This window comes from Rhagoletis pomonella, unplaced genomic scaffold (genome assembly GCF_013731165.1).
Source record: "Rhagoletis pomonella isolate Grant_MI unplaced genomic scaffold, Rhpom_1.0 Rhpom_scaffold_00007, whole genome shotgun sequence".
In the NCBI taxonomy this organism is placed as follows: domain Eukaryota; kingdom Metazoa; phylum Arthropoda; class Insecta; order Diptera; family Tephritidae; genus Rhagoletis; species Rhagoletis pomonella.
Genome location: NW_023458561.1, coordinates 31,483,577 through 31,491,544, shown reverse-complemented (window position 1 = coordinate 31,491,544; position 7,968 = coordinate 31,483,577). Strand labels below are relative to the sequence as shown.

Below are 7,968 nucleotides of genomic sequence, written 5' to 3'. Positions count from 1 at the left end.
GTGATGCAGTCTAATGTACATACGTAAATATTTCATGCAATTATTGCACAAAAATAAATTTAAATTAATGGTTTTAGTTTTGAGCACAAAAAAAAATCACGTTTCACAAAGAAAGTATATATAAATATAAGGGGAAAATAATTTACGCCAGATGCTCATTGCCTACACGCTGCATACATCATAAATCTGCGGATAATGTAAATTATCTTTTTTTGACATCTCTGCTAAATTAATGTGCGCGATGCGCTGCACACATTTAAAGTGAAATTTGGCTTGTTTAGCATTCGCCTTACCACCTTTTCACAATTTTTCCTATTTTGTTATGACTGCTTTTTGCTATTTCGTGCATTTAATTTTCGTTTCAATCTGTACGTACATACATATGTATGTCATTTGCACAGCTCAGCGAGTGACTTCTTACAGTGATCCTAATTAGTTATTCCTGCTAAAAATAAATTAATGAGCTAAGTTAAATTAAATGTGTATGGGAGGATACTTCTATTATTTTCAGAAACAAAGTAACCGCAAATTAAAATGTATAAATGTACACAGACGGTGTTGTTGATATACGTATTTATATGTGTATGTTTATATTTACTTTTAGCTCAGCTGCAGGTGGCGTTGAGAAGTTCGACCTAGTGAAATGCACTAAAACAACTGTTGTCAGAAAAGGACTCAAAGTCTTTAGTTATAAATGCGCACAGGAAGTGAATATCCCACTATTTAGTTGTTTAGGAAATGGAAACGATTTTCATTTCTGATTGTTGGAGAATATTTTATTATCTGGTATTCGTAAACGTTGAATAGCGCGCAAGGAAAGGATCAGTGGCTCGCCTTAAAGTCAAGAGAATGTTGGGCAATAGATCGGGACTAAAACCAAGAACCATAATCCGATCTATATCCTCTTATGGGGTGCTGGATGTAGTTAAAAACTAAGCAGAATTCAATGCTCAGCAGCCACTGGCCTAACGGTTGCAATGAGATCCTGTCCGAAGAATTTTTGTAACGTCCTGCTGGTTTTATTACCTATAGATATTTTAATCTAAAACTCAGCCGTTAACAATGCCATTATGTAGACTGCGTGCCTTGGGGAAGTGTACAGTTTACGGGGCAGGGGCATCCATTGGGCAATTTAAACTAACGGTATAGTTCCTGCCTTTGTTATACCTTAACTAGTGGCTTACTGTAGGAGAGATCTGGCGCCGATTTCCCATCAATAGGAAATTTTTTAGAGACATTTATGGAAACGAGAGAGCGGACACACTAATGAGGTGCGGCTCCGCTTTCAATGTATATCACGCGGTAGACATGAGTGCCACGCTTAGGGAGATCAAAGACAGAATTGCCGACAGTTATCATTCGAAAGCTAGACATATGTGGAACGTAGAGCATCGTATAGGATTACCTGGCAGAGCTCTCTGGGAATGTGCAAAGAAGATAACTACGACCTCAGGGCAGTCTGCCGCAGCTGAAAGGACCTTGGCTGAAAAGAGACAATCGAACACTTTCTGTGCGAGTGCGCAGCCCTCTAAAGGATGAGGCTAAAGACACTTAGTATACCCTTTCTGCAGAATATTTCAGGGTGCATCCGCCACTTTCTGTATGGCTGGACTGTTTTCGCATACAATTACAGAAGCCACTAACACTAAAATAATTCTGCCTAACCCCGACTTCGCAGAGTGCACTGTTGCACAAACATTTCCACTAACTTTACATTCGGTTTTTAAGCAAGGTTGCTTTCGCTTTTTTTGAATTGTGTGCTACTACACGCGTATCTAAATTACAGCCTCACAACGTTTACCATATGAAAACTTGCAAAGTACTTAGTAACAGCAATGAAAATCTTGAGCGCCAGGTGTTTGTGTGGTAGCACTTTTGAGGCACTCTTTCCCTTTACATTAACACTTAATACTCACTTGTCCCTCTCGCAAAGCTGCTCGTGAGGCATGCAGTTGTGCGCAATACAGATTTTCTAAAACAAAGTCTCGAGTAACGTAACTACGGCCCTTCACTTCCAGCCACTTCAAAACACTTGTTGGTGATAAAGAAAAGTGTTGAGCGAAAGCTGCAAAACAACAAAGGAAATGGCAAGTGGATGCGAAATAGAATTGTACCTTCGCATTTTGTAGTAAATGCTGAGCACTCTAGCCCGTAATTCTCCGCCTTTAGATGCATAGAAGTGCTACCATACCTTTATGAGCGAGACCACACATGAAGGTGTACTATATAAATACACACATATGTAAGTACCCTGCGAGGAAATTCGTTGTTAGTAAAGTGCGCACTCGAAAGTGATATAGGAATGATTTCCTTTTTTCACCATTATCCACTGGGAGGTATACATAGCATTCTTATGTACATATATTCCGAAAGAATAATATTTAAAAGTATAGACCTTTTTTATTCTTTAGTGCTTGTCATCAGTACCATATATTTTCCACTCATTTATGTAGTATTTGCCTAAGGCAATTCAATGGGTGAGTTCGACAACCGTACAAGTTCAAACTTTTCTCCTAATTCGCGGGTATGGTGAAATTATGGTGAAATTAGAGAAAAACCGATGATATTAACAACGAACGACTGATTTTGAATTTGTGCGGTTGTCGAACACACCGACTATTTCTATCAGTTTCGGTTGTGAACTGAGCTCTAAAGTTGGCTTTGATTTTCTCTCAGGGCTCATATATATGTAAGAGGAATGTAAGTCCGTATGCATTGTATACGAATATATTCATACATACATATGTATATAAATATAGTGGTAGCAGAATGTGAATATGTTTTTTATTTGCGCTATAAGAGAGCTTTATTTGAATACTTAGTCAACAGTTTTAGTAGGAATTACTAGGAATTCACTTCAGAACAAGCTGCACACACCAACTTACTGAAGATATATATGTATAGTATATTCACACATGCCACTCCAAATGTGAATGAAAAACAGATATATACAGTAGAATCTCAAAAAAGTTAACCGAAATGTCCCAATGACCCTTTTTCGAATTATTAACTTTTCTGAGCGGGCTGTTCAGGATGTTATGGTGAAGGTCTTAGATTTGCAATTGGAATTGTATTTGATAATTTTATTCTTGCTGCCATGGCAATTTTACAAATGCATCGAATTTGCAAATGCAAGAATATTTGCGCAAGATCCTGAAAATTCCTATAGAATTTTTAAGAAATAACACGCTAAGTTTATTTCAATGACTTATTTAGTTTTCATCATCGCGAAAAATACACTTGGATTAAATTTGTATCAGCATATTCTGGTTTATAAAGTGCTTTCTTGTTTGCTTCTTCATATGCGCTCGCCACTGCTTCCAAAATTGTATGACGTTTTTTCTTTATTCTTGAGATGCCTGCTTTAGATACACCATAATCCAGCGCCAATCGATTCCCGTAAATACCTCGAAAAACTTTTTCTCACTTCGAACTATTTGAGGTAGATTTAATCCGAATTGTGATGACTTTTTCTGCTTGGTTGACATTTTCTAAACAGTGAACAAATTGAGCTCGGGCTCAGAAAAATTAACCCAAAAGTTAGTTTTTTAGAGCGCTACGGGAATGCTCAAATTTGGTTAACTTTTCCGCGATTCTAATGTATTATGTATTGTGTGATACAGAGCAATATTTTCAATTTATTGTTCTCCATTTGAATGTAGCGACTGATGTTGCTGAACAGTTGTTTTCATTTTTTTACGCCTTATCGACAACAGCACTTTCAGATTTTTCGCGTTGTTTGCTAAGAAGCCACATATATTAAATGTAATATATTCAAGGTATTTCTTCTTCCTCACCACATTTCTTCAGAATCTATTATTTACGAAATTAGAGGTTACGAATGGCACATACCTACGAGAATTCAAGTGGAGCGGGATGTTTGGTTGGCAATGCTCCAGCGCTGAGAGTATTCGATAGGGTATCCGCTGGTGGGGGTAGAGGAAGACCTTCTCTGCATTGCAAAGGCGAGGTGGAGAAAGACTTTGTTTCATTTGTTGGTGTTTATAATTAACAGTAACAGTTAGCAAGAAGAAGAAAACGTCTATTCGGCTATGCCAAACTAGACCGAATTCGCTTAAGCGGTTATACCGCCAATCAAGTAAAAAAGGAAAAGGAGTACAGAGCGTATGAGCGACTTTATGTAATAACAGTGGATCTGCTTGTTGCGTGCACAAGAGTACACTAGTGTGGGAAAAAGCGCTAAATGTCAGATGTTTTCTCTAGGTCTGGTAATTTTCCCAGGATATTTTTATATAAAATTTGCATTGTGAATTAAAAAAATTCAAATGTAAACGTAAAGTTGTGCATGGTCAAATGGAAATGACATTATATTTTCGAAAGTTATTTTAAAGGTGGAGGTAATACTTTTATCCAAAACGACAATTTTTCAATAAATCTCCATCACAGAAGATTTAAAATATTGTTACATTTATTATTATATTTTTGACCCCCTTTCCTATAATAGAACACTGTGTGTTAGTGTATGAGTAGCATTCTTCCCTGCTCGTATTTCATAATTTCAAATTTATTCTTTGTTAAAATTGGAATTTTTTCATTCACAATGCAAACTTAAAATGAAAATACCTTGGGGAAAAATGGCCTGATCTATAAATACAGTATACAGATTCATAGTTTTTCTTTTATCTCAAAACTTGAGATTCTCCCTACAGTGTAACCTATTTGGGGTCACTCGAAGCTTTAAGTTTTTGCCATTTTTCTTTTATCTATTTAATATTTATATTTTGTTTATAAAAGTTAGAACAATACATAACCACCACCACATGAATCCACATTTCACTCTTCGTACAAAAATTTATAAAATTTCAACAAACTTTAACACTTACACCCAAAAATTTTAAAATTTTTGTTAAACAGTTTTAGAAAAATTTATTGTATGCAGTTTTATAGCCGATTAAATTTTAAAAAAATTTTCTAAATTTTAAAGTGCAAATTTCAATATGCTAGAAAATTTCGCTGATTTTTAATAATTTTTTTGTATGCTCGACAATTACTTTGATATGGAGGAAATCAAAGCAATTTTCAAGCCTTTTAGAATTCGCACTTTGACCTACTAAAATTTAATGGGCTATAAAACTGCATACCTGAAATTTTTCTAATAATTTTTAATAAAAAGTTTAAAATTTTTGGGTGGCAAATTTGAAATGTGGATTTATGTGGTGGTAATTATCTAATGTGCTAAACTTTTAAAATTATAAACATTAAAAAAAATTATAAACATTAAATAAACAAAAGAAAAATAATCAAAACTAGTCAAAATGACACTTAACTTAATCAGCTGACCACAAGTGTATATAGCACAATAGGGTGGCCATCATTTACATATGCTAAATGCAATTACTCTCAGGCAATTGAGTGAAGCCAGCATTCATGGAATAATGGAATAATGTCAGCAATGTTTGTGGGCTCCAGAATGCATACATATTTACACATCCAGGTATGTACATATGTATATTGCATGCATTTTTGGTCGCGTTAAACTCTTGCCGTTGTTTGCTATCTCTGCCTAACTTTGCCGCACCCAAGCTGAACCCCACCTGACTGGCGGCGCATAAGTTTTGCAACATTGCATAAGCTTGTGGCGCCACATTGTATGACAAACTATGTGCAAGTGCTCATTGTTTTTTTCTTTTTTTTAATTTGATCCATCGCCAGTATTGGTGCGTAAAGCCACTATTATCTAACATCAAGTTGGATTATATTTATTCTTGGCAAAGCACTCAGCTGAGATTTACCAACCCGCGTTTGGCACTGCGAACGTAGTCGAGGTGAAAAGAAAATGTCGCTATCCAGCGAGCTGGATGTGAAGATGGAGCGTACACACATACATACATACATTCGTACAGGAGCATCACTTGTGCAAGTGCATCAGCCCGTCTCCCACATTTGCAACTGCTTGCCGTTGATTCTTTTGTCCAGAAGCATATGCAGCATCAGTGCTTGCCGATAAGTGAAAACTCTTGTGTTTTGTAAATATGTTAGTGGTTTTGTACATACTCGTGGCAGATGTATACATCTGTCGCTGCGGTTGATGATAAACGCGACGCAACGACAGAGCAGAGAAGAGGTGGCAAGCATTTTAATTGCGTGATTTACGATGCGATTCTCGAATGTAGTGCATTCAGTTGGTATGTTGGTATGTTGGCATGTTGTAGCACGTGTCCACACACAATTACGTGTACTTATGTAAGTACATACATAGATGCGTATGCGTTCACAAGTGATAAGGTGTTGCAATTATTGATATAGACTGCAGAGTTGCGGTGTAAATATCACTTTGAATTTGGGCAAGGGCACGTGGAAGCAATTAAACCGTTAAGCAAATAATTTAAATTGCATATGAGATTGCAAACACATTTGTGCAATTACTGCGAAACGCTGATGTATTGGATCTCTTTAATTTAATGCTTTAATTGTCCATTGAAAATAGCGGCTGGTAATTCTGAGAAGCATACTAATGGAAGTGGAGAAGTGAAACTTACGTTATATATTAAGTTTGTTTGTATATGTGCATACATATGCATTTAATTGGTTCGAAATTGTGAATAAAACGATAGGCCGCTAAACAAGTTTCACTTAAAAAAAACTTTTTTAGAAAATTTTTTTCCAAAAAAATATTTTATTGAAAATTTACCTAGGTTTTGTATAATTAAAAATAAAAAAAAATTTGTTTTGAAATGCTATATTACTCCATTTAGTATGGCGATTAACTCTGTTTTTTCGAGCCGGTTTTTTCAATATTTTTAGGCGGTTTTCTAAAGTTTCTAAATATGTTTCATTGAAAATGGAACTATCAAATTTTTATTAATTTCATGTCTGAATACTGGACAATTTTCGAGTGCTCTACAGTTTTACTCCGCATTCGAACTACAAATAGATTTTATGGGAAGCTTTTTCGTGGCAGAAATACACTCGGAGGTTTGCCATTGCCTGCCGAGAGACGTCCGCTGTTAAGAAAAAATTTCGGAACTAGCTCGGGCTCCTTTAAGGACCACTTTGGGACTTGTTAGGGATAATTTTGGGCTCATCTCGGGACCGTTTCGTTTTGGGACCTGTTCTGGATCATTTCAGGACTAGTTATGGGCCATTTCGAGGCTGGTTCAGGACTATTGCGGGACTATTTTGTGAACATTTTGGGACCAAGAAATTAACATTTCGGAACCGCGTCAAAGTTTGTTCGAAGCAAGTTCGCGACTTCTTCTGGACAATTCTAAGTCTAGTTCGCCATCTCTTCGATGTAGTTCAAAATCAGTCATGAAACCATCGTGAAGTAGTCGTGAATAAAATTGTGTTAACTTAAAGTAATGTTTAAGATATTATCGTTACAATTAAGGACTATTTTCGAAAAAGAAAATGTAAACAGTTTTGAGCAGTATGGGAGAATTACTTTCTAGTAAGAAGTTTTAAGGCAGTATGTATACGCACTTTACCAGTGTACCAGTGTCGGAAGTCTTCGGCCCTGCCTGTGTCCCCAGTGTCACCAGTATCCCCAGTGTCGCCAGAGTCACCAATAACACCGGCGTACTTAAGGTAAATGAGCTTTGAACCAAAAAATCCTCTCTTCGAGACAAAAAAAGCGGTATTATTTAAAAACAAGGCGAACTCAAATTTGGAATGCATCTTTCAACATCGAGAGGTTACTATTTCCATATTACTCCATCAGTGTTTTATGTCCAGTTTTACGCCGACAATTCGATACCTCCAGTTATTAAATATTGACAAGTTTTTGACCAGGTTTTGATAACCAAAACTTATGTCCAACTCTTAGATATTTAACCAAAAATATATATTGTATTTTATATAAAGCAAATTTTACAAAATGTACACAGAAGAAGATGCTGTATGAAGAATGAAGTAGTAAAGTAAAATATGATATAGATATACTGAAAGAGCAGTAATTTCAGCCATTTCCCACATTTACCGCGGCAGCTTGATTATTTAAAAAAAAAA

General features: G+C 36.0%; 1 protein-coding gene across 1 annotated transcript in view; it reads left to right on the top strand.

Annotated features, from left to right (window-relative positions):
- The window catches only part of LOC118742600, a 110,577-nt gene that overhangs the window by 15,283 nt on the left and 87,326 nt on the right, over positions 1–7,968 (top strand). The gene's annotated exons all lie outside the window — the stretch shown is intronic.